At 36.7% G+C, this 27612-nt stretch overlaps 1 pseudogene; it reads left to right on the top strand.

Annotated features, from left to right (window-relative positions):
* LOC149834935 (amino-acid permease BAT1 homolog) lies at positions 1 to 26283 on the top strand (annotated as a pseudogene).
* Positions 26284 to 27612: the final 1329 nt, after the last annotated feature.

The raw sequence follows: 27612 nt of genomic DNA, 5'->3' as shown, positions 1-27612 counted from the left end.
ATGAATAAGGGAAAAACCAATATAAAATCAGAAATAGCAGAGAAAGAGGGCTTACCGTGTTCTGCAGAAATCTTGAAGGATGGGGAGGATAGATCGACCTTCTGGCTTACTTGTATTGCTGAAAGTGTTGATCTTCTTCGCCCGATCAGAGGGAAGAGGCTGAGAGTTCTTCAATTGTCCAAAAAGAGAGCACCAGAAAAGGAGGAGAAGGCTATGCGGGTTACAGAGGGATTGCGAGCGTCGATCAGAAAGAAGCCCAAGGAAAAAGGGGGAAACGCGATCGGGAGAAAGAAAAGGGGTGAAAGGGTGAGGAATGGATGCCCTGGATGGAGACTCGATGCCAAGAGCTTCCCCTTTGCATTCATTTTATAGAGGGGAGAGGAAGGCTCTGGAACGGGGGTCGTTGGAGATCGACGATGGAGGAGAAGAGGAATTGATCAGAGGGGTGGAAGGTGATGGGAACTCTCGAGAAGGGGGAGGATCGGGAGAGGGAGAGAGCGAGAAGAGAGGGAGAGAGCTCGCAAGGCAACGGTGAGACCGTTGCAGGTTTTCTAATTTTTCAAAAAGGAGGATCTAAAAAAATGGTTTTTCATAAAATTGGTTTTCAAAAAGAGGCTTTTAGCAAAACAAGCTTTAGACTACTTGTTTTTTGCATGTTTTTTTATTTTTTGTTGTTTTTCTTGGTGTTTTCCGCATTTTTTTATATTTTTGAAATAAAATCCTAAACTTACGAGAGAACAAAGATTTTTTTTGAAATATTTTTGTAAAATTTGAAAATATTTACAAAAGAAGGGTTTTTCGAGAATTCAAGGCTATTCTCTGAAAAATTCTTCAAAAAGCAGGTTTGGATCCAAAATTTGAGGAAATTTTTGAGTTTTGAACCTCAAATCAAGAAATATACAGCAGTGAATCCAAACGGATGCTGGATGGACTGTTCGAACCATTCAAAACTATTTTTGGTATTTTTGTAATTTTAATTTGAAAGTTGGACAACGAGGCTCAGATTTAGATTCTGATATTGGATCCGGATTCGAAATCGAGTCAGATATATAAAAATAGAGTTTATCCCAGAAAATCCAAAGAATGAGTGGAATTTAAATTGGAATTGACTTGATTTACTCAGAAAATGGGGGTTAGGGGCAAAAAGGGAATATTTACAAAAATTTTGAAAAATTTGGGGTGTTCACTGGCACCTTATGACTCTCTGCAATTGGTCGAGAGGCCTTATTCTCACTACCTTTCGACTTGTCGAAACGGCTAGGCTGAGTCTTCTTAGAAGACTCCCAGTCATCCTGCGTCACAAAGACATCGTTACGATCTATCGATATTATTTTTGGAAAAACCAAAAAGTTGGTTCTAGTTTTCCCCACCTGAAGTACTGTGGCCATCTCGATTGCTTGGTTGAGATTTTGAGGACGACTGGTGTGAACACCCCAAATTTTTCAAAATCTTTTAAATATTCCCTTTTTGCCCTTGATATCATTTTCTGAGAAATTAAGCCACTTTTGAATATAAATTCCAGTTCATTTCTTAAGTTTTTAAATTGATTTCGGATCTGGATCCATTGTCCAGATCCAAATCCGAGTCTCATTGTTCAAATTTTAAATTAAAATTATAGAAAATACCAAAAATAGCCTTTAAATAGCTCGGATAGTCCATTCGACATCCGTTTGGATCCATCACATTGTATTTCTCGATTCGAGTGTCAAAACTCGAACATTTTCTCAAAACCTGGGTTCAAACCCATTCTTCTGAAGAAACTTTCCCCAAAATAACCCTCATCTTTCAGAAAAACCTTTCTCTTATGAATATTTTGAAATTTTGTAAAATTAGTATTAATTTTTTTAGTTTTAGAGTTTTACAAATATATGTTTAAAAAGAAAAAGAACAAAAAAATAAGAAAATCAAAAATCCAAAAATTTCAGAAACTATGCAATCTACCTTCCTTTTTAAACCTTTTTCTTGAAACCCTTTTTTGAAAAACCAAAAGCCACTTTTTAGAAAAATCATGAAAAGGGATCCTCTATTGGGAATTTTGAAGAAATTTGCAACGGCTTCCCTCCGCCTCCCACCATCGATCTTCAACGAACCTCCCTGGAGTCTCCCTCAACCTCTGATCTTCAACAACCCATCTCTCTTAAATGCTCCTCTCCTTCTTTAAAAGGGGAGCACGCAGGAGAGAGAGGGGGTCGTCTTCTACCCCTCCACCTTCTTCTCCTTCAGGGATCCATCCTTCACCTGTCCACGCCGCTCTTCACCTCTTTATCCACCCTTCAGAATTTCAATAGAAGATTGAACCAAAAAGAGGAACGCCTCCTTCAAAACCTCTGCAGCATCTTGGTAAGTCCTCCTTCCCCCCCTTATTAACCTCTAGCTTTTTGTCAACCCTTCCCCTTTTCATCTTTGATCCCCATTAACGCACCCATGGGAGAATTGGGTTGCTTATAGCAATGCTAATCCTCTCCCTTTGTGCAACAGCAAACAGAGGGAGCAATCCCAACATTTACATACCCGTTTGATTCTAGTTTTCTAATTAGATCTAATATCCTTTACATTACTTTTTATATTTTCGTTTTATATACTCCAGCTTATCTTTCCTTTTGTTCTTGAGGCTATGTGATCTCATCGGCCCCTTTTCAATTTAACTTCATTTTAGTTTTAGAAATGATTTCCTCAATGACATCCGGCCCGATCCAGTATTAGACCGGGTTCATCTGACGGAAATTTGTTTTGACATCATGCTTCCCCTGAATCCTGATGTTCCCAGCAATTTCGATTTTCTTTCATATCAAATCCTCTTTGATGATCAAATTATATTCTGGTTGTCATTTGATTTTTGGATTTTATGCTTTATCTTGCGATTATCCGTTTCTAGTTGATTTCCTGCTGCGATCACCATCGTCATTTTTTTTTTTACGATCTCATTTAGAACATCATTTCATCCCATTTCCTGCGTTCATGAACATTTTGCTATCTTTGGAGATTTCGTCCAGTCATGCGGGCCTCACCCTATACCAGCAGCCTACTGCAACAGAAATTCAGATCAGATTTGTTGAAGAAATTCGATATCTGGCCTAGGTTTATCGAGTAAATGGCTCCACATTGATTGTCGTCTGATTTTTTTTTCTTAACGCTTGAGGTCTGCAGATACGCGAGTGCGATGGCTGCTATGGTCACTATCTTTATATTTCAAATTTTTTTTTTTTTACCCTTGTTTCAGCATTTCTCATATCATTCATGCTTCTCATGTGATCATACTGTGAACACCCCAAATTTTTCAAAATCTTTTAAATATTCCCTTTTTGCCCCTAAATTCATTTTTTGAGTAAATGAGTCATTTTAAATCTAAATTCCAGTTCATTTCTCAAGTTTTATTGAAATTAAATTCATTTCATATGTTTAAATTGATTTTGGATTTGGATCCATTGTCCAGATCCAAATCTGAATCTCCTTGTTCAAATTTTAAATCAAAATTATAGAAAATACCAAAAATAGCCTTTAAATAGCTCGGATAGTCCATTCGACATCCGTTTGGAACCATCACATTGAATTTCTCGATTCGAATGTCAAAACTCGAACATTCTCTCAAAACCTAGGTCCAAACCCATTCTTTTGAAGAAATTTCCCCGAAATGGTCGGAAATTCTCAGAAAAATACTTTTGTAAATATTTCTCAGAAAAATACAAAAAAATAGTTTTATCTCTCGTACTGCTCAGGTGTTAGAATTTTACTCTCGAAAAAAATAAACAAAAAAACAGGAAAAGGGCCGAGAAAAGAATGAAAAAATCAGAATAATGAAGAAAATAACTTTAAAGACCCGTTTTTGAGAAAAATTTGTTTCAAAAGACTTTTTTTTGGAAATTTTGAGAAAATTCCCTTTTAACCAAGTTAGGGTTTTTCGAGCTCGGGTTTTTCTCTCGCCTCTCATTCTCCTTCTCCCCCTTCTCGAAGCCTCCATGGCTTCCATCCGCCCATCACCTCTCTCTCCTTCATCCATCTGCACTGAACCCCCCATCAACCCTTGATCTCCAACAGCTCGACCCCTCCGGATTCAACTTCTTCTTCTTTAAGAAGGGGTCACAAATGCCTCTTCAAAGCACCTCTTCTTCACCTCTACATGGCTTCTTCACTCTTGATCTGTTTCCACCCTTCTCCCTTTCCCCTATCCTTCAGATGGCGCTTCACCCCTCTTCGTCCAGCATCAGGTCCATCTTCTGCCTCTCCATCTTCTTCCCCTTTTCGATCGATCGTGTTTCCCTCTTCTTTCTCCTTCCCCTTTCCCTCTGATCTCCCTTGTGTCAAATTCTTCCCGCTATTTCCTTTCGCCGTCGATTGAAAGAAGCAAACCTCGGCAGTAAGGTTACAGGTAAGTCACTATTTCTTTCCCTCATTCAATCTTCGGTAAAAGATTTTCTTTCTTTCATTTTTTTTACTGCTTCTCCTCTATTTTAGACCTTCTCTTTCGTTTATACTTTCTTTTTATCACAATAGTGCCAACGACAGGGTCGATCTGCATATAGCAGGACCGACCCCTCTATGGCTACATTAATGAAACTTTCTAGTTTCAACATCTGTTTCTCTTTCCTGCAAAATTTCCTTTGTGTTTATAGTAGCTTCTTTTGATTGCAATCTCTGCATCACGGTTAATCCCCGTTCCATAGGTTTATGTTTTAATATTTTGTAATTTTGTCATGGCTTACACTTGTTATGTGTCATTGTTTTCCTGGGATCCAATGACTCCGTCGCACCATACAAATACTGTATATCGGAGTTCTGGGATTCCCAACATCATTGATGGCTTCAGATGTTAAGGATTCCTTGCAATAGCTGATAGGGTAAACCCTTGCAATTGTTTAAACATTGCTAATCAAGAGATGTCTAGCTACGATATCACTGATTCGCTGGGATATTCCAATCCCCTTCTGCGTTCTCCACCTATGTAATCCCTTACTGAGGCGTCGGCTGGACCTCTAGTCATAAGGATCTCATCGGCAGAAGCAAGATCCTCACTCTAGTTCAGTAAGTGGGTGATATACCTTGCAGAAAGTCCCACACGATGAAGAAAGGTGAGTTATACGAATTTTGTTATCAATTTATTCTCCATTTCGATAGCTATCTCTTTATTTATCATGTCATTTGCCTATATCACTATACCCATCATTGTTCATTATTTCTGTTTGAATACCAAATTTTATTTCATCCCTCATTCATGGCGTCCCAAAATCTCATTGGCAACATTTCATTGGTAATATCTCTGTCACTTCATTTCATTTTCACTACATTGATCTCTTTTCCATTATATATTTGATCTGCAATTTCCCCTGTTCCTTGACATCAATATCATCAGATGTTTGTTGTTTATATTAATTTTATCAAATACTTTGGCCTCCATGGCCTGGTTTGCTGCAGCATAGTATGCTTGTGTCGATCATTGCGTGGCTACATCATGTGGGAGTCATAAAACATCGACTCTCTACGCTCGGTTCTGTGTTTTCCTGTATGCTACGCTCCCTACACCATTTTCTTAGCATTGTTCATTTCACCATTTTCTCCATTGTAGTGTCTCTATTCTCTTGCAGGTGTATTATTTATGGAATCTGTGTAAGAAAATCAAGAATTGATATTATTAAGAATCATTGATAAGAGCTCAAATGTCATGGCAAAAGACAAATACATAAATATAATTATGAAATTCTAATTAAAAAAAAAACTCTGAATGGAGCAAACTTCTTGGAACAACATGCCTATAGCAGAAGTAATACCTTTGGGTGTTCTGGCTTCTGACGTCAGTATTTCAACCTGGTTTGTTATTGAGGTAATATTTTGTCACTCGCTGCGTGCTTTGCTGCTATATGTTTCTAGCATTCACATCAGATAATATGAACTTCAATTTTGCATACACTTCTGTTAGTATTCCTGAATCATTTTTTTTTTCAGACAGGTCTGGTATCTTTTGAACGACATGATGGCAGGGATGGATATATCAGCCGATGTATAGAGTGAGCAAATAAAGCAAGATTTTCCAACTTTCGCTTTGAGCAAATAGATATCTGTCATCCTCAACCGCTGCCAGTATAAAAGTTGGTGGAATAGGCCTCATCTGCGAGCCATTTGTGAAGTCATCTCAAGGTGTTACCCGAAATCATCTGTGTTGTGTTGAAATTACTGCTATCATATGATGCACTGATTACCTGACTCAAAACCCCAACCTCTGATTTAAACTTGGAGAGCCTGCTCATTGGCTCAAAGTTAAAGCTTCTGAGTTGATTCTAACATGTTGTTAAATCCATGCTTTTACAATGTCCTAGATCAGAACAGACCACGTGAAGAGCCATATTTGTTTCATTGTTCCTGTGGCTGTTGAGAACAATCGTAGGCCCATGAGGAGAATTAACTGTCTTTCTATTTTCCTTTTTCCTCCCATGCTTACTTACCATGCATTTAGGATTTGGTTCTAATTTGGAGAAAATTGGTCTAGCAGCATTACATGTGATGGTACCCAATTTTTTTTTTTTTGCATAGATATTGCTGACATTATTTCCCTGTTTCAATCATATTAAGGGGATCAAGTGTTCATCATATGAATCACTATGTGCTGGTTCACCATGTATATGCCTTCTTGCACAAATCATGATATGGAATTAATCTTGCCAGTAGGTGTTTGCTATTACGTGATCTCACGATACCCTGTATCTCCTCCCCATTTTCCCTTTTTGTTTAAACTAATTTGCCAATTGCTTCACGTGGATTGTTCCATCTTCATTTGGTCCCTGTTGTATAAATTGCATTAATTTGCCTTGTTGTCTCATGGACATTGTTAAGGTACAGGTGTATGATGACTACTTGTTAAGACATTTCCATACTTCTGTCTCCAGATCTACCAGTAAAGGTCTCCGTCAGCATGTCACTGCAGGACATAGTGCTAGCAATAGGATTATTGCAAACATGAATTTAACTGTGCTGTCACGACATTTTTTTTTCTCCAAGCAAGGGATAAAATGTGTAGAAGGTCTACCTCTGTGGCGCAAGAAGTCATCAGATATTAATAATGAGCTATTTAAGTGTTACAGAAAGGAAAAAAAAAAAGGAGAGAGCCTAATGAATTTGTTACAGCTTATGATTTCTTAAACTCAAATGACAAAAGTTTCAATGTGAGTGTTTGGTATAATTCAATACATAAAAATGACACAGGGGGCATTTTTGCTAGATTATTGCATGAATGTGGCATCAAATGCCTACCTCCAGGTATCGATGTGAAAATGCCTGTAGAATTTGGGAAGGAAATGCCATTCTCCAGCAACAAGACTGAGGCTGGATTTTTTGTCGATTATTGGTCCACTTTTCCTCTACATGGGTGATTGAATTACTATTTCCTGTGATGTTAACATATTTGGTTTATGAGAAGCAACGGAAGCTAAGAATCATGATGAAAATACATGGGCTTGGAGATAGTCCATACTGGCCGATTTCCTATCTCCATTTTTTTTTTGTTCATTTCAGTAGTATATATATGTTTGTGTTCTTCGGTTCCATCATCGGACTCCAATTCTCCAAGTTTAATAGCTTGCAGTTTGTGTTCTGTTTTATTCACCCAAACTTGCAGATTGCACTTGCTTTCCTGAGTTAACACCTATTTAACATTCTGACACTGGTCTTGGTCTCAATATTGTTTGCTAACAAATTGTCATTGCCATGTAATGTTATTGCTGTGTCTATCCCTGCATCACCTTACACAGCACACTCACTATGCTTATCTCAATACATTCTACTTAGTGCATGTCACCTGTATGATTAGCTAGCTGCACATAAAAACCTGTTGCATGGGTATTATGTTGTTATTTTGTGGCATGCTACTACTGTATATTAGCACATCATCTGTATATTATCTTATTCACCATTATTATTTTCTGTGTGTTAGTCTAAATATGCACATGCATATACATTTTTGTTTATACCCATATCAATTGATTCAATCCAGGATCAGGTGATGAGCCTTACACAACATTTGTTTATATTAGCACATGTACACTCGGTACACCATATTTGCATATCACTTCTCTTACTTCCTGCAAAATTTGTTATATCCACTCACATCACAAAACTCACCCTTCATTCTCCACATCTTGTATATATATTCTTTCTCATTAGCATAATATATCCTATGTATATCTTTACATCCACTGTCTTAGCAACATGATGCATTATCTAGATATTCTCATGTAGAGATTTCTCATTAGCCTAGGCACGATTATATATGTATAGGGTCCTTAAGCATGACATTTTCGTATCCTCTTATACTTCGCACCTTTACTTTAGGCTAACCTTGTTTTGCAACGATATATGAGATGTCGGTTCCCTCTTTTGGATCAGAACTTGAATGGTTTAATTCCATGATGTAATAACTAGGCTATAATGAGAATTCTCCATCTCAAGCACTAGATTAGAATGTATGAGCATTGTAAAAATCCTAAATTAACTGTTTCCACATCATTTGCTTCTTTTACTTTCAGAAATTCACAAATGGGTACATGAATGGCACGTGCACCATTTCGTAAGAGATAATTAATCCCAAGTTGACGATCCACATCAATGGCCATAGTCAGGGTGTGGACAAAACTTAGGATTTTTATCTTTTACGAAATAACACTGGATCCACACTGAATTTTCTTCTTTTATTAGAATTTAACTTAAAATTAACTCAAAATATATACCAATGGCCATAGTCAGGGTATATTGAGAGTTAATTTTATTTTAAATTCTATAAAAGCACCAAATGTGTTTCATTTTTCACCTGAATTTAAATATAGATTATTATATAATACATTCAATGACCATAGTCAAGGATGTATTATATCTTCAATCTTATTTTAATTCATTTAAAGAATGGAATAGCTTTTCAAATCCAATTTCAAATTCTTTAAATTCATTCATCATTTAGGATAGAACTACATCATATTTTCAAAATTCATTTTTCAAAAACTCCAAGTAAATGTAAATATCTTCCTCAATCTATCTTCAATCCTTATCAAATCCGATTCATCCTTTCATTTTTCAAAATTCTATTTTCAATCTCAAAGTTCAATTTAACTTTGAGATTTCAAATTCATTTTATATTCAGATTCAAATCAGATTTCAAAAATCAAATTTGACTTTGAAATTCCAAATTCATTCAAAACTCCAATCCAATCTCCAAGTTCAATTTAACTTTGAGATTCTTGATTCATCTTCTAAATTTCAAATTCAAGGTCTAATTTGACTTTGAAATTCATCTGTATATTCAAGATTCAATTTCTAAAACTCATTTTTTTCAAATTCAATTCAAACTTAGAAATTCTTGATTCATCTTCTAAATTCCATATTCAAACTTCAAATTCAAAGTTCAATTTGACTTTGAAATTCATATTCCAAGTTCAAAATTCTCAAATCAAATTCTGAAATTCTAAATCCAAAGTTAGATCCTAAATCCAACTTGGATCCAGATTTCCAAGTATAAATCCCCACTTTTGGATCTCAAATTCAGATCCAAAACACATTCTAGGATCCAAGTATCAACATTCATATCGGATCTCAGACTTCAGGTCCAAATCCACTTTAGGGTCCAGACTCAGATTCTACTCTGGATCTCAGACTTCAGATCCAAATCCATCTTAGGATCCAAAATCCAATTTTACATCGGACCTCAGATTCCAGATCTTAAATCCATTTTTCCAATTCCATTTTAAAATCTAGATTTCAAATCCAAGTCCATTTCCAGATCTCATTTGAACTCCCTAAATCCATTTCTATTTTTAATACCATTTGATTATCTCAGATCCATTCTAAATTTCAAACTTCAAATTCGATTCCATCCCAAGTATTCGTTTCCTTTCCTAAATTCAAATTCAAATTCAAAGTCCATTTTTTACTTTGAAACTTCATTTCCTTTCATTTCAAAGCTTCAAGTCATTCTTTCTCATTTATTCTTCCAACCCTCATTTACTTCAAAAACTTAAAACTCCTCTGATCTATCTCAAGTTCTAAAGTTAGATTCAATCATTTCTTCACTCCCTTACCATGTTCATCTCAGAATACTTGGAAATTTTCAAATATCTTTCGAAAAGAGCATACATCCTTGCATTTCACAAGCATGATTCTTTGTGCATTTAGAGTTAGAATAAATTCTTAGATAATATTTAGACAAAGCAAAAGGCATAGATTCGATCCTTGGTTCGATTACCCCTGGTAAAGGCGCCAGAAACGGTCGAACCTCGTACCGACGAGCGAATCCCGTCTCTCCATTTTTCCCGCAACATTTTCAAAACGGAGGTGAGTAATTTTCTAAATATTTTCAAATAAAGGTCAAGTGAAAACCCGCAAAAGAGTTCCTCTTCTCTTTCTTTCTCTTCTTTTCTCTTCTCTCTCTTTTCTGTCTTTTATTCTTCTCCCTTCAAAAAGGGAGGAAAATAGAGGTTGGAAAAGGAAAAGAGAAGGAAGAGAGAGAAACCACAAGAGAGGAAAATTTTTGCGATGATCACAGGTTTGGCGACCGAGATGGGACAACGTCTTCATCCGGTTGGATCTATGCCTTTGCTTTGCTTTTATATGATCTAAGTCTTTATTCTAACATATGTCAGCTACATTTCATGCAAACCTTAGGAGCCTAGACTCTGTCCTAAGCTGACATTATTTTCATATAGGATCTAAGTATGGTTTGGTAGGACCATATTGAGGAGATTATCCATGTTCACATTAGACTTAGGTCTTAAATACAACTCTCCTCAATTTTAGGGATTGAATGCAAACAATGTATGCAAGTGTATACTTCTCTTTATTTAAATCTGTCTCTTTAGGACTTGCATTAGAGCCTTCTGATTTTATTGCATGTTGATCATATTTTAAAAAACATCCCTACCTATATTGTCCCGGTCTTTACGTTTCTGGGCTGTCTCACTGAACCATAGTTCGGGAGAGAGCCTCACAACTGGACCACTTATTCGGGCTCGCGCCCCCTACCACGTACCTAAGGGCCATAGTCCGAGGTATATCGGTAGGTGCTCAAGGATGTTGGGAAGCCTTTACCTTAGAACCGAAGAGATATCTTATATGCCACGTACTTCGAGCTTCGGCTTGAGTATATTGGCGTACCTTGATGGAAATCAGATGATCTAAATCTTAGAGTTAGGATTAAGATCCTATTTGCCATTTCAAATATTGCATATAGAGTCAGCTTTAGGGAGTGCTATTTTGTACATCCTTGCTTGTATGTCTATGATTGAATGATATTATATATGAATATATATTCTTATATTTTCCAAAAACCCTAGGTATATATTATTCAAAATTCCCTCTTTTTGAAACCCCGGGTGTATTGCCTTTTCTTTCTGATTTCTTCAAAATCTTTTTGATCCTGTCTGCTACTTTTCAAAATTTTTAAATCCTTGTCATTTATTTTTCAAAACTTGTTTTTCTCCATCATGAGAGAAATGATATTACCTATGAGGATTTTCAAAATCATAAAATTTCTGCAAAATTCTTCAAAAATTTAAATATTTTGATCTAAATCCCTTTTAAATAAACCAACATGTTGATTTTTCCTTTTTTCAAATTAGGTTTCGAGAACCATTTGTCTTCAAAATCATCATCTCATGTTTGTTTTCTCTTTCAAAATTGGTTTTTAAATCACTATCTTCGAAATCAAACCTCATGATGATCTCTCATGATGATTCTCCTTTTTAAAAGGGTCAGATCTCACACGGACCATTCTTCTTACAAATGAATTTTCTTCCCAAAAATGATTTCTCACTTATCTTTGAAATAAACATTCTTTTTCAAAGATCCCATATGCAGGCAGGATCAGAAAAACTCCTTTTTCTCAAATCTTGTAATCTTCAGTTAATTTTGATATATTCATCAATTTCGTTCATTTTATCCATATTTTTTTATCAAGTTTACATCAATTTTAAGTTTATCAATATTTCCTCAATTCTATTAAATTTTATCCATTCTTTACCCTTTCAGGTTAAGGGATAAACCTGATGCCTCTTTCCCATGAGGTATTTTCTAAATATTCTTTGTAGCCCCTTTCAGGTTAAGGGAAAAACCTGACCCTCGTTGTCCGAGGTGCTTCCCGCTCAGGTTAAGGGATAAACCTGACCCTCGTTGTCCGAGGTGCTCCCATTCAGGATAAGGGAAAATCCTGAGACCCCTTGTAGGAGCAACAACGCTACCTATGAGGATTCTTTTGTAAATACAAGTTTTGTTAATCTTTATTTTAGATTTATATCAATTTGCCTTCTATAAATTTTCTTAAATTCTATTCTTTTTCCCCCTCAGGTTAAGGGATAAACCTGACCCTCGTTGTCCGAGGTGTTCCCATTCAGGATAAGGGAAAATCCTGAGACCCCTTGTAGGAGCCACAATGCCACCTATGAGGATTCTTTCATAAATACAAGTTTTGCCAATCTTTATTGATTTTCTAGATTTATATCAATTTCCCTTCATTAAATTTTCTTAAATTCAGGATAATGGATAATCCTGAAACCCCTCATAGGAGCAACAATGCTACCTTTGAGAGTTTCTTTCCAAAATAAATTTTCAAATTTTTTTTCCTTTCTTCTTCTCCATTTTTATAAATTTTGTTCTTCTTCCCTTTCAGGTTAAGGGATAAACCTGAATCATTCCTTTCTAAATTCTCATCAAATGTCTATTCCATTTCCCCTTCAGGATAAGGGAAAATCCTGAAAACACCGACAATCATTCTCGCTCAAATCTCAAGTATCTTAAAGAATGTCGGTGTCCCCCTTTTTCTTCAAATCTCCATCAGAAAACACAGTATTTACACTGGGGCATTTTTTGAAAAATTCATACAGGCAAGCCTAGCACTCATGCTAGTGTTTGGCTGACCGATCAGTTGGCCCTCAGGTCACAATATTTCCACAATTTTCCTCAAATTCTGTCAATCTTTCATTAATTCCTATCCCTTCTCATCAAATTCTCCTTTAAGATTCGAGTTTCGACTCAAACTTCCAACTCTTTCCCTAAGATTCGAGCCCTGACTCGAATTTTCTAGCTTTCCTTTGAAGATTTAGGTCTTAACTTGAGTCTTCTTTCCTTCAAAAATCTAAAAAAAAAACTTTTAAGTATTCATTTGAGATTCGAGCCCTGACTCGAATTTTCCTGCTTCCCTTCGAAAATTTGAGTTTTATCTCGAGTTTTCTTCAATAAAAGAATTTTCCAAGTTTTCCTTTAAGATTCGAGCCCTGACTCGAATTTTCCTACTTTTCCTTCATTCAGGTTTTATCTCAAGTTTTCTTGCCTTCAATAAATAAACCTTCAAAGTTTTGATTCGAGCCTTGACTCGAATTTTTCCTGCTTTCCTTCGAAAATTTGAGTTTTGTCTCAAGTTTTCTTGCCTTCAATAAATGAATTTTCAAGTTTTCCTTTGAGATTCGAGCTCTGACTCGAAACTTTCCTGCTTTCCTTCGAAAATTTGAGTTTTGTCTCAAGTTTTCTTGCCTTCAATAAATGAACTTTCAAGTTTTCCTTTGAGATTCGAGCCCTGACTCGAACCTTCCTGTTGTCCTTCGAAAATTTGAGTTTTATCTCAAGTTTTCTTGCCTTCGATAAATGAACTTTCAAGTTTTCCTTTTGAGATTCGAGCCTCGACTCGAACCTCCCAGTTTTCCTTTGAAAATTCAAGTTTTTACTCAAAATTTCCCTGTTTTCCTTGTAGAGTTTGAGTCCTGATTCAGATACTTTTTCAAAGGCTTACCTTCAAAATCCAGTTTTATATCAAGCTTACCTTCAGAACTTTAAATTCACATTTACCTTCAGAATTCAACCTCATGTTGGATTCTTCCCCAGAATCCCACTGATATTATCAAAATTCGATGTTAAGCAAAGGTTTTGTCATCAAGGATTTCAGGAATATCTTGCCAAATTGCCATAAAATAGTTGTTGATCTCAAACTTTTATTACATAAAGAATTTCCTCAAATCTCCTTAGTATTCCTTCCAAAAGGGTGAAACTTTTGTAAAGAAAGGCTCAAATTCCAAATTTTCTGTTGGTCAACCAAGAGGATGAAGAAAAATCTTCGACATGACCGGTAAAGGAAATATTCAATGATGCTGAAAAGTCATAAATGAGCTGATATTGATCATAGCTATGGCACATTCTTAAAGATTATTCTTTGGCAGTGAGACAGTGGAAATATCCTGGGCAGTCTGAAAAGAACCTACCCAATTCATGTCTCCTTAAGACAGCTAAGCTGCAAATCAAATATCCGCAAAAGGGATCTCTCAATTGTCGTCAAGATGAAGGCGAATTAAGCGAGTAGACCCCCGGGGCCAAAGAAGATTTGAAACATCTCCAAGATGACGGAGTTTATGATGGATCCTTCCAGGGAAAGTTCGGATCACCGTCGAGATGAAGGCGGATGTGATGGACCTACCGACAAACCCTAAAAGATATTTGATTCCAGCTATCATCTAAAGACCTTTGAGTCAATACCACCATATATGATCCCTGAGAAAATGAAGGATCGGAGCATCTCCAAGATGAAGGAGTTTGTGACGTACCCTTCCCTGAAAAAGAGAGAAAAGTCAGGACATCTCCAAAATGAAGGATGATGTGAAAGCCCAAGAAAGCCCCATGACTCAAAAGAGTGCAAAAAGATCATCATGGGAAAATACCCAGGATATCAAACTGCCCAAACTACAAAGAATCTCCTTTACCTATGTGAAATTCTTCTACCAATATCTTTTTATTCAATTACTTTTATGAAGCTAAGAATATTTCCTCTCTTTTCATATCAAAGAAATTGATAGCATCCTTGAAGAAGACCAACAAGTAAATTTGACTTTGATCCTGGATTCTATAGAGTTAACCTAGTTGGGGGTAATACTCTTGGTGGAAAAGGGAACATCTTTCGAAAGTACTTACCTTCAATTACCTTGAAACAACTACAATTTTATCACTTTGGCAATATTTTTCCAGCTCTCCTGATGAGAAATAAGAACTTGACATCTGTTATTGATATACCTTGGTGTTGCCTTTTCCTTCTTTTTGCGTAGTCGAAAGAATTGCCTTCCCCTCTTTCATAAGAGTTGCCTTCCCCATCTTTCGCTTTGTCGAGAGACTCGCCTTCTCCTTGATAAAAGGATCGCCTTCCCCGTCTTTCGCTTTGTCGAGGGACTTGCCTTCTCCTTGATTAAATGAATGCCTTCTCCGTCTTTCGCTCTGTTGAGAGACTCGCCTTCTCCTTGATAAAAGGATTGCCTTCGCCGTCTTTCGCTTTGTCGAAAGACTCGCCTTCTCCTTGATAAAAGGATTGCCTTCTCCGTTTTTCACTTTGTCGAGAGACTCGCCTTCTCCTTGATAAAAGGATTGCCTTTTCCCGTCTTTTGCATTGTCAAAAGATTTGCCTTTCTCCTTGATTAAATGATTGCCTTCTTCGTCTTTCGCTTTGACGAGAGACTTGCCTTCTCCTTGTTAAAAGGATTGCCTTCTTCATATCCTACATTTTTCCTTCTCCTTACCAAAAGGATTGCCTTCTTCATATCTTACATTTTGCCTTCTCCTTGTTACAAGGATTGCCTTCTTCATATTTCACATCTTACATTCTCCTTGTTACAAGGATTGCCTTCTTCATATTTCACATTTTGCCTTCTCCTTACCAAAAGGATTGTCTTTTTCATATTTCACATCTTGCCTTCTCCTTGCTAAAAGGATTGCCTTCTTCATATCTCACATTTTGCCTTCTCCTTACTATTGCCATCTTCATATCTTCATATTTTACCTTCTCCTTGCTAAAAGGATTGCCATCTTCCTCGTCATCTTCATATTTTGCTCTCACCTTCTCCTGTCCAAAGGATTTGCCTTGTTCCATCTTTCGCCTTGTCAAGAGATTTGTCTCCTTGATAAAGGGTCCGCCTTATTCATCTTTCACTCCATCGAAAGATTTGCCTCCTGTTACCTTATTCATCGTTCATTTTTTCTTACATCCCCTTATTCCAGAAGAGTTGCCTCATTCAGTTGAAGTATCTCTCCTGTCCCATCACGGTTTCAAGAAATCCGTATGGTTGTTCCCACTCAGGCTAAGGGTCAAACATGTACTTCTTGCGGTCATTAAATTCAAAAGCTGATTTAGTCTCAGCAATGAGACGCCCAAGTTCATCCCTTTTTCAAGCTTTAGGGAACCCCATTTCCTTCCTCCTTTCGCAAAACCCCTGTCGGATTTGTTCGTCCAAACTCCGAAGGTCCCATCATGGTCTCTTCACTCGAGATTCCATATGGTCGTCCCCTTCAGGTTGTGGTTAAACCTGAATCTCGTTCCAACGAGTTTCCCTCGTTTCAACGAGGTGTTTTCCTTCAGTCCCATCATGGTTCTTCCCATCGAGGAATCCATGCTTTGTATATCCATCCGGAATAAAATCCTACTTGAGCTTCATCTCATGAGGCGTTTTCTCATAAATGTCCCATCAAGGTCATCAGATACTCCTTTCCCCGTTCAGATTATCTTGATATATCTTCGTCCCATCCAGGTTAAGGGCTAAGCCTGAGTCATTCCAAAAAGTTGATCTCGCCTCATTCATGAGACTTGATCGAAACCATTTCATCATTTCGGGATCATCACCCAAAGTCCCATCACGATTTCCTCATTTTCTACTCAATCATATCATTTTCAAGGATTTCGTCTCCCCCAAGCCATTCAGGATAAGATTTTAAACCTGAAAAACCATGTCTTTTAAATAAAATTCTTCCACACCCAGTTCAGATCTGCTGACTGGGGCACTTTCAAAATTCGGAGTGTTATCTTTGCCACTAAGCTCGGCTTTCAACCGGCTTAGTAGCAAAGAGGGGCATCTGTGAACACCCCAAATTTTTCAAAATCTTTTAAATATTCCCTTTTTGCCCCTAAATTCATTTTTTGAGTAAATGAGTCATTTTAAATCTAAATTCCAGTTCATTTCTCAAGTTTTATTGAAATTAAATTCATTTCATATGTTTAAATTGATTTTGGATCTGGATCCATTGTCCAGATCCAAATCTAAATCTCCTTGTTCAAATTTTAAATCAAAATTATAGAAAATACCAAAAATAGCCTTTAAATAGCTCGGATAGTCCATTCGACATCCGTTTGGAACCATCACATTGAATTTCTCGATTCGAATGTCAAAACTCGAGCATTCTCTCAAAACCTAGGTCCAAACCCATTCTTGTGAAGAAATTTCCCCGAAATGGTCGAAAATTCTCAGAAAAATACTTTTGTAAATATTTCTCAGAAAAATACAAAAAAATAGTTTTCTCTCATACTGCTCAGGTGTTAGAATTTTACTCTCGAAAAAAATAAACAAAAAATCAGGAAAATGGCCGAGAAAAGAATGAAAAAATCAGAATAATGAAGAAAATAAATTTAAAGACCCATTTTTGAGAAAAATTTGTTTCAAAAGACTTTTTTTTGGAAATTTTGAGAAAATTCCCTTTTAACCAAGTTAGGGTTTTTCGAGCTCGGGTTTTTCTCTCGCCTCTCATTCTCCTTCTCCCCCTTCTCGAAGCCTCCATGGCTTCCATCCGCCCATCACCTCTCTCTCCTTCGTCCATCTGCACCGAACCCCCCATCAACCCTTGATCTCCAACAGCTCGACCCCTCCGGATTCAACTTCTTCTTTAAGAAGGGGTCACATATGCCTCTTCAAAGCACCTCTTCTTCACCTCTCCATGGCTTCTTCACTATTGATCTGTTTCCACCCTTCTCCCTTTCCCCTATCCTTCAGATGGCGCTTCACCCCTCTTCGTCCAGCATCAGGTCCATCTTCTGCCTCTCCATCTTCTTCCCCTTTTTGATCGATCGTGTTTCCCTCTTCTTTCTCCTTCCCCTTTCCCTCTGATCTCCCTTGTGTCAAATTCTTCCCGCTATTTCCTTTCTCCGTCGATTGAAAGAAGCAAACCTCGGCAGTAAGGTTACAGGTAAGTCACTATTTCTTTCCCTCATTCAATCTTCGGTAAAAGATTTTCTTTCTTTCCTTTTTTTTACTGCTTCTCCTCTATTTTAGACCTTCTTTTTCGTTTATACTTTCTTTTTATCACAATAGTGCCAACGACAGGGTCGATCTGCATATAGCAGGACCGACCCCTCTATGGCTACATTAATGAAACTTTCTAGTTTCAACATCTGTTTCTCTTTCCTGCAAAATTTCCTTTGTGTTTATAGTAGCTTCTTTTGATTGCAATCTCTGCATCACGGTTAATCCCCGTTCCATCGGTTTATGTTTTAATATTTTGTAATTTTGTCATGACTTACACTTGTTATGTGTCATTGTTTTCCTGGGATCCAATGACTCAGTCGCACCATACAAATACTGTATATCGGAGTTCTGGGATTCCCAACATCATTGATGGCTTCAGATGTTAAGGATTCCTTGCAATAGCTGATAGGGTAAACCCCTGCAATTGTTTAAACATTGCTAATCAAGAGATGTCTAGCTACGATATCACTGATTCGCTGGGATATTCCAATCCCCTTCTGCGTTCTCCACCTATGTAATCCCCTACTGAGAAGCCGGCTGGACCTCTAGTCATAAGGATCTCATCGGCAGAAGCAAGATCCTCACTCTAGTTAAGTAAGTGGGTGATATACCTTGCAGAAAGTCCCACACGATGAAGAAAGGTGAGTTATACGAATTTTGTTATCAATTTATTCTCCATTTCGATAGCTATCTCTTTATTTATCATGTCATTTGCCTATATCACTATACCCATCATTGTTCATTATTTCTGTTTGAATACCAAATTTTATTTCATCCCTCATTCATGGCGTCCCAAAATCTCATTGGCAGCATTTCATTGGTAATATCTCTGTCACTTCATTTCATTTTCACTACATTGATCTCTTTTCCATTATATATTTGATCTGCAATTTCCCCTGTTCCTTGACATCAATATCATCAGATGTTTGTTGTTTATATTAATTTTATCAAATACTTTGGCCTCCATGGCCTGGTTTGCTGCAGCATAGTATGCTTGTGTCGATCATTGCGTGGCTACATCATGTGGGAGTCATAAAACATCGACTCTCTACGCTCGGTTCTGTGTTATCCTGTATGCTACGCTCCCTACACCATTTTCTTAGCATTGTTCATTTCACCATTTTCTCCATTGTAGTGTCTCTATTCTCTTGCAGGTATATTATTTATGGAATCTGTGTAAGAAAATCAAGAATTGATATTATTAAGAATCATTGATAAGAGCTCAAATGTCATGGCAAAAGACAAATACATAAATATAATTATGAAATTCTAATTAAAAAAAAAAACTCTGAATGGAGCAAACTTCTTGGAACAACATGCCTATAGCAGAAGTAATACCTTTGGGTGTTCTGGCTTCTGACGTCAGTATTTCAACCTGGTTTGTTATTGAGGTAATATTTTGTCACTCGTTGTGTGCTTTGCTGCTATATGTTTCTAGCATTCACATCAGATAATATGAACTTCAATTTTGCATACACTTCTGTTAGTATTCCTGAATCGTTTTTTTTTTTCAGACAGGCCTGGTATCTTTTAAACGACATGATGGCAGGGATGGATATATCAGCCGATGTATAGAGTGAGCAAATAAAGCAAGATTTTCCAACTTTCGCTTTGAGCAAATAGATATCTGTCATCCTCAACCGCTGTGAGTATAAAAGTTGGTGGAATAGGCCTCATCTGCGAGCCATTTGTGAAGTCATCTCAAGGTGTTACCCGAAATCATCTGTGTTGTGTTGAAATTACTGCTATCATATGATGCACTGATTACCTGACTCAAAACCCCAACCTCTGATTTAAACTTGGAGAGCCTGCTCATTGGCTCAAAGTTAAAGATTCTGAGTTGATTCTAACATGTTGTTAAATCCATGCTTTTACAATGTCCTAGATCAGAACAGACCACGTGAAGAGCCATATTTGTTTCATTGTTTCTGTGGCTGTTGAGAACAATCGTAGGCCCATGAGGAGAATTAATTGTCTTTCTATTTTCCTTTTCCCTCCCATGCTTACTTACCATGCATTTAGGATTTGGTTCTAATTTGGAGAAAATTGGTCTAGCAGCATTACATGTGATGGTACCCAGTTATTTTTTTTTTGCATAGATATTGCTGACATTATTTCCCTGTTTCAATCATATTAAAGGGATCAAGTGTTCATCATATGAATCACTATGTGCTGGTTCACCATGTATCTGCCTTCTTGCACAAATCGTGATATGGAATTAATCTTGCCAGTAGATGTTTGCTATTACGTGATCTCACGATACCCTGTATCTCCTCCCCATTTTCCCTTTTTGTTTAAACTAATTTGCCAATTGCTTCACGTGGATTGTTCCATCTTCATTTGGTCCCTGTTGTATAAATTGCATTAATTTGCCTTGTTGTCTCATGGACATTGTTAAGGTACAGGTGTATGATGACTACTTGTTAAGACATTTCCATACTTCTGTCTCCAGATCTACCAGTAAAGGTCTTCGTCAGCATGTCACTGCAGGACGTAGTGCTAGCAATGGGATTATTGCAAACATGAATTTAACTGTGCTGTCACGACATTTTTTTTTTCTCCAAGCAAGGGATAAAATGTGTAGAAGGTCTACCTCTGTGGCGCAAGAAGTCATCAGATATTAATAATGAGCTATTCAAGTGTAACAGAAAGGAAAAAAAAAAGGAGAGAGCCTAATGAATTTGTTACAGCTTATGATTTCTTAAACTCAAATGACAAAAGTTTCAATGTGAGTGTTTGGTATAATTCAATACATAAAAATGACACAGGGGGCATTTTTGCTAGATTATTGCATGAATGTGGCATCAAATGCCTACCTCCAGGTATCGATGTGAAAATGCTTGTAGAATTTGGGAAGGAAATGCCATTCTCCAGCAACAAGACTGAGGCTGGATTTTTTGTCGATTATTGGTCCACTTTTCCTCTACATGGGTGATTGAATTACTATTTCCTGTGATGTTAACATATTTGGTTTATGAGAAGCAACAGAAGCTAAGAATCATGATGAAAATACATGGGCTTGGAGATAGTCCATACTGGCCGATTTCCTATCTCCATTTTTTTTTTGTTCATTTCAGTAGTATATATATGTTTGTGTTCTTCGGTTCCACTTCGGCTCCAAGTTTAATAGCTTGCAGTTTGTGTTCTGTTTTATTCACCCAAACTTGCAGATTGCACTTGCTTTCCTGAGTTAACACCTATTTAACATTCTGACACTGGTCTTGGTCTCAATATTGTTTGCTAACAAATTGTCATTGCCATGTAATGTTATTGCTGTGTCTATCCCTGCATCACCTTACACAGCACACTCACTATGCTTATCTCAATACATTCTACTTAGTGCATGTCACCTGTATGATTAGCTAGCTGCACATAAAAACCTGTTGCATGGGTATTATGTTGTTATTTTGTGGCATGCTACTACTGTATATTAGCACATCATCTGTATATTATCTTATTCACCATTATTATTTCCTGTGTGTTAGTCTAAATATGCACATGCATATACATTTTTGTTTATACCCATATCAATTGATTCAATCCAGGATCCGGTGTTGAGCCTTACACAACATTTGTTTATATTAGCACATGTACACTCGGTACACCATATTTGCATATCACTTCTCTTACTTCCTGCAAAATTTGTTATATCCACTCACATCACAAAACTCACCCTTCATTCTCCACATCTTGTATATATATTCTTTCTCATTAGCATAATATATCCTATGTATATCTTTACATCCACTGTCTTAGCAACATGATGCATTATCTAGATATCCTCATGTAGAGATTTCTCATTAGCCTAGGCACAATTATATATGTATAGGGTCCTTAAGCATGACATTTTCGTATCCTCTTATACTTCGCACCTTTACTTTAGGCTAACCTTGTTTTGCAGGGATATATGAGATGTCGGTTCCCTCTTTTGGATCAGAACTTGAATGCTTTAATTCCATGATGTAATAACTAGGCTATAATGAGAATTCTCCATCTCAAGCACTAGATTAGAATGTATGAGCATTGTAAAAATCCTAAATTAATTGTTTCCACATCATTTGCTTCTTTTACTTTCAGAAATTCATAAATGGGTACATGAATGGCACGTGCACCATTTCGTAAGAGATAATTAATCCCAAGTTGACGATCCACATCAATGGCCATAGTCTGGGTGTGGACAAAACTTAGGATTTTTATCTTTTACGAAATAACACTAGATCCACACTGGATCCGTTTTCAAAATTCATCATATTTTCCTTAAAAATTTTCTTCTTTTATTAGAATTTAACTTAAAATTAACTCAAAATATATACCAATGGCCATAGTCAGGGTATATTGAGAGTTAATTTTATTTTAAATTCTATAAAAGCACCAAATGTGTTTCATTCTTCACCTGAATTTAAATATAGATTATTATATAATACATTTGATGACCATAGTCAAGGATGTATTATATCTTCAATCTTATTTTAATTCATTTAAAGAATGGAATAGCTTTTCAAATCCAATTTCAAATTCTTTAAATTCATTCATCATTTAGGATAGAACTACATCATATTTTCAAAATTCATTTTTCAAAAACTCCAAGTAAATGTAAATATCTTCCTCAATCTATCTTCAATCCTTATCAAATCCGATTCATCCTTTCATTTTTCAAAATTCTATTTTCAATCTCAAAGTTCAATTTAACTTTGAGATTTCAAATTCATTTTATATTCAGATTCAAATCAGATTTCAAAAATCAAATTTGACTTTGAAATTCCAAATTCATTCAAAACTCCAATCCAATCTCCAAGTTCAATTTAACTTTGAGATTCTTGATTCATCTTCTAAATTTCAAATTCAAGGTCTAATTTGACTTTGAAATTCATCTGTATATTCAAGATTCAATTTCTAAAACTCATTTTTTTCAAATTCAATTCAAACTTAGAAATTCTTGATTCATCTTCTGAATTCCAGATTCAAACTTCAAATTCAAAGTTCAATTTGACTTTGAAATTCATATTCCAAGTTCAAAATTCTCAAATCAAATTCTGAAATTCTAAATCCAAAGTTAGATCCTAAATCCAACTTGGATCTAGATTTCCAAGTATAAATCCCCACTTTTGGATCTCAAATTCAGATCCAAAACACATTCTAGGATCCAAGTATCAACATTCATATCGGATCTCAGACTTCAAGTCCAAATCCACTTTAGGGTCCAGACTCAGATTCTACTCTGAATCTCAGACTTCAGATCCAAATCCATCTTAGGATCCAGAATCCAATTTTACATCGGATCTCAGATTCCAGATCTTAAATCCATTTTTCCAATTCCATTTTCAAATCTAGATTTCAAATCCAAGTCCATTTCCATATCTCATTTGAACTCCCTAAATCCATTTCTATTTTTAATACCATTTGATTATCTCAGATCCATTCTAAATTTCAAACTTCAAATTCGATTCCATCCCAAGTATTCATTTCCTTTCCTAAATTCAAATTCAAATTCAAAGTCCATTTTTTACTTTGAAACTTCATTTCCTTTCATTTCAAAGCTTCAAGTCATTCTTTCTCATTTATTCTTCCAACCCTGATTTACTTCAAAAACTTAGAACTCCTCTGATCTATCTCAAGTTCTAAAGTTAGATCCAATCATTTCTTCACTCCCTTACCAAGTTCATCTCAGAATACTTGGAAATTTCCAAATATCTTTCGAAAAGAGCATACATCCTTGCATTTCACAAGCATGATTCTTTGTGCATTTAGAGTTAGAATAAATTCTTAGATAATATTTAGGCAAAGCAAAAGACATAGATTTGATCCTTGGTTCGATTACCCCTGGTAAAGGCGCCAGGAACAGTCGAACCTCGTACCGACGAGCGAATCCCGTCTCTCCATTTTTCCCGCAACATTTTCAAAACGGAGGCGAGTAATTTTCTAAATATTTTCAAATAAAGGTCAAGTGAAAACCCGCAAAAGAGTTCCTCTTCTCTTTCTTTCTCTTCTTTTCTTTTCTCTCTCTTTTCTGTCTTTTATTCTTCTCCCTTCAAAAAGGGAGGAAAATAGAGGTTGGAAAAGGAAAAGAAAAGGAAGAGAGAGAAACCACAAGAGAGGAAAAATTTTGCAATGATCACACATACCTGACATAGGGTGATGCTCTCTTTGATTAAATGCCTTGAATGATTTCTGCCTTGATGAATTTCTTTTTAACTGTTTGAATGTTTGGGGGGGGGGAGATGCCTCTGATAGGAGATGCCTCTGATAGGGGATGCCTTTATTATGATCACACGCTCATCAAAAGTTTGTTAAGGTTTTGTCATTCAGAGGATCATAGAGGTAAGTTTGAGTTTGATTGATTTATTTATTCACCATGTTATCTATGAAATCTTTTGTCGTAAATATGAGTTTATAGCATTGTTGATTTTGTCTTCTGCCTATTCTCATATATCTGTACATATATCCTAAGTTGGGACTGACGTGTGTTCACGTTCTTTATAAATAGTTTTCTTAACTGATTATTTCAATACTGCTAAGTCCCATCTTCTCCATTGTCATTTCTCTGTTACATGTGGTTAAGAAGTTAAGTCTCGGGCCCTTCTTTGTTTTGGTCATTCCTCTAAAAAAAAAAAAGAAGAGGGGACATATACACGTATACAGGGGTCTGTATACAGGGGTTTGTTTTTGTCATTCTGTCTTGACAATAAGCGGAATGAACTTGTTAATATCAATGAAAGGTTGTGGATATTAGTAATTCCCCTGCACGTATACACGTATGGAGCCTTTAATCTTCTTACATAATTGTAGGCGTTAAAATAATATTATTGAGGATTTTTATGTTCTACAAAGGACAATCACTAACTTGATAGTGGGTTCATGCATGATACTGGCTTCTTTGTTTTTGTCTTAGATAGATATGGCGTTCTGATGGTTTATAGGAGCACAAGTGATGAAGCTTTCTTGGTCATACAAAGTTTCTACTTACTATGTATATTCGTTTTAGGGGATATACCTTTGAAGGAGTAGCCTACCTTTTTGGGTTTTAATGCAAAGGTTGCCATTCAGATTTGATCTAAACCATTCTGACCTTTTGTTGAATGGCTGGATTTCCTTGATCGGCATTATATGGATTAAATTCAGGTTCAACATTGTTGGTCAGTGGGCAATCACTACCAGTGTTGATTTTTCACTTGCACAGTTGCTTCAAGTGATCATCCTACTCAGTACTGGCGGTGCCAATGATGGCGGATACAAGGCCTCTAAATATGTTGTCATTTGCTTACATGGGGGAATTCTTCTTATGCATGCCATTTTGAATAGCCTGTCCATTAGTTGGCTATCACTTTTTGGACAGATCGCAGCTGCATGGAATATTGTAGGTGTCTTTGTCCTTATGGTTCTCGTACCTGCTGTGGCAACTAAGAAGGTAAGTCTTGAGTTTGTTTTCAAGCATTTTAATACACAAAATGATGTTGGGATCTGAAGTAAATTGTACATGTTCATACTGGGACTACTTATGAGTCAGTATACCCTGACTGGTTATGATGCATCAGCCCATATGACAGAGGGGACCAAGTATGCAGATAAGAATGGACCAAAAGGAATAATTATTTCTGCTGAGATGTCCATCATTGTCGGTTGGGCGTACTTACTTGGCATCACATTTGCTGTAACCAACATCTCATATGTTTTAAGCGGTGAGAATGATGCTGGTGATTATGCTATTGCCGAGGTTTTCTACTTGGATTTCAAGAACAGATATGGCTATGGAGTTGGAGGTATCACTTGCCTCGTAGTGGTTTCCATTGCCATCTTCTTGGTGGCATGAGTTCAGTAACAAGCAATTCTAGGATGGCATATGCCTTCTCAAGAGATGGAGCTATGCCATCCTCATCATCATGGCATAAAGTAAACAAGCAGGAGGTTCCAATAAATGCTGTTTGGCTTTCCGTGTTTATTTCTTTTTTTTGTGGCGTTGTCTACAGATGGTATTTCCTAAACAGTAATATCACTTTTCATATCGTAGCATATTCATTGCTTCCATGCTGCTATAAGCACCTTATCACCATTCATCCTTATTATACATTCTGAAACTCACTCCTGCAAAATCAACTACAGCTTCAACACCCAGCCTGCCACTTTCCCTGTTCATCACTTAATTGTCCTTCCTCTGTACATCTTCTCCTGCAGCATCAGAAGTACTATATATTCATTTGTCACCTACAACTACTTCCAGCTCTTGCACCATCTCCATTTTACAGCAGCATTGCTGCCGCTATCTTTCAGAACCCTGTTGTAACTTGTCACTCATACCTTCATTATACTCTCTTCAGCCCAGCTATTTCTACTTCTTTCATGCAAAACACCAGCTAATTCTATCTACTTCCTGCAAGATACCACCAGCATCTTAGTGCTTACATTGTTCATCTCCTGCATCAGCCACCAAATAGCATCTTTTACAACCCCCCCCCCCCCCCTTTCATTATCAACCCCTGCATGCTCCAGCAGTACTTTGCACCTGCTTCAGTTTCAGTTTTGACCCCAGCTGCCACCAGCTGTGGCTTCACTCACTTCTCACACATCTTTAATGCATCACCTGCTGCATAACAACCCCATTGCACATGCTATGACCTCCTGCATATTCAAGGCATAGCAGCTAAGGAGCTGCTGTAATCCCCTACTATCACCCACCTTGCAAATCCACTCCTTTACCTACAGCTAGCCATTCCATCGCCCTGTTGCTACAGTGTTGTTTGCAGCAACCTGTGCATATACCATCTCCTACACCTTGCACTAAACTCCATTTAGCCTTCCTCACATCCACAGCCTCACACAACCACTATCTTCAAATATCTATATAAATATGTACCCCCTGTGCATCTTGGCCTCACAATCAGTTTTCCTCTTTTTGTTTCTACCCATCACCTTGTATATACATCTGCCGAATGCCTCCATTTGTATCTTATCTGCACTCCCAATACTCATACTTCACAGATACCCATGCTGCCACCTCCCTATTTATATCACTATTCCAACAGCCCCACTATTGCAATCGTCCATTCATCCACAGCCCTGTTGCAATTACCTGCTAACCATCCCCACATCAAACCCTGTTTCACATCATTACATCTTAATTGATATTTTTACTTTCAACCCACTCATTCATTGGCACCACTCATCACAATATTCACTAAATGCACATACATTTTCATACAGTTTCTCCTTATTAGCATATTGGCATCTTCTTAGATATTTCTGGTAACCTCTTAAATTCTTTGATATTTTATATTTCACATTTTATTTTTGCTCTATGCTAATCTTATTTTGCAGGGATACATGGAAAATATTGTCCTTTCTTCTTAGACTAGGATGTTATCATTTTTCAAGATTGTAATAACTAGATTAATGAGAATTCTACGTTTCCTGCTTTAGATAGAATGAATGAGCATTGTAAATATCATAAATTGCTTATTTTCATGCATTCTTGCCTTTATTTCTCAAATTTTCACAAATGGCTACATGAATGACACGTGCACCATTTCGTAAGAGGTAATGGATCCCAAGTTGATGATCCATACCAATGGCCATAGTCAGGGTGTGGACAAAACTTGGGATTTTTATCTTTTGC

This window comes from Nuphar pumila, chromosome 6 (genome assembly GCF_984573655.1).
Source record: "Nuphar pumila chromosome 6, dmNupPumi1.hap1.1, whole genome shotgun sequence".
NCBI classification, from domain to species: Eukaryota; Viridiplantae; Streptophyta; class Magnoliopsida; order Nymphaeales; family Nymphaeaceae; genus Nuphar; species Nuphar pumila.
The sequence above is the reverse complement of the archived record's forward strand: the minus strand, read 5'-3'. Positions and strand labels throughout refer to the sequence as shown.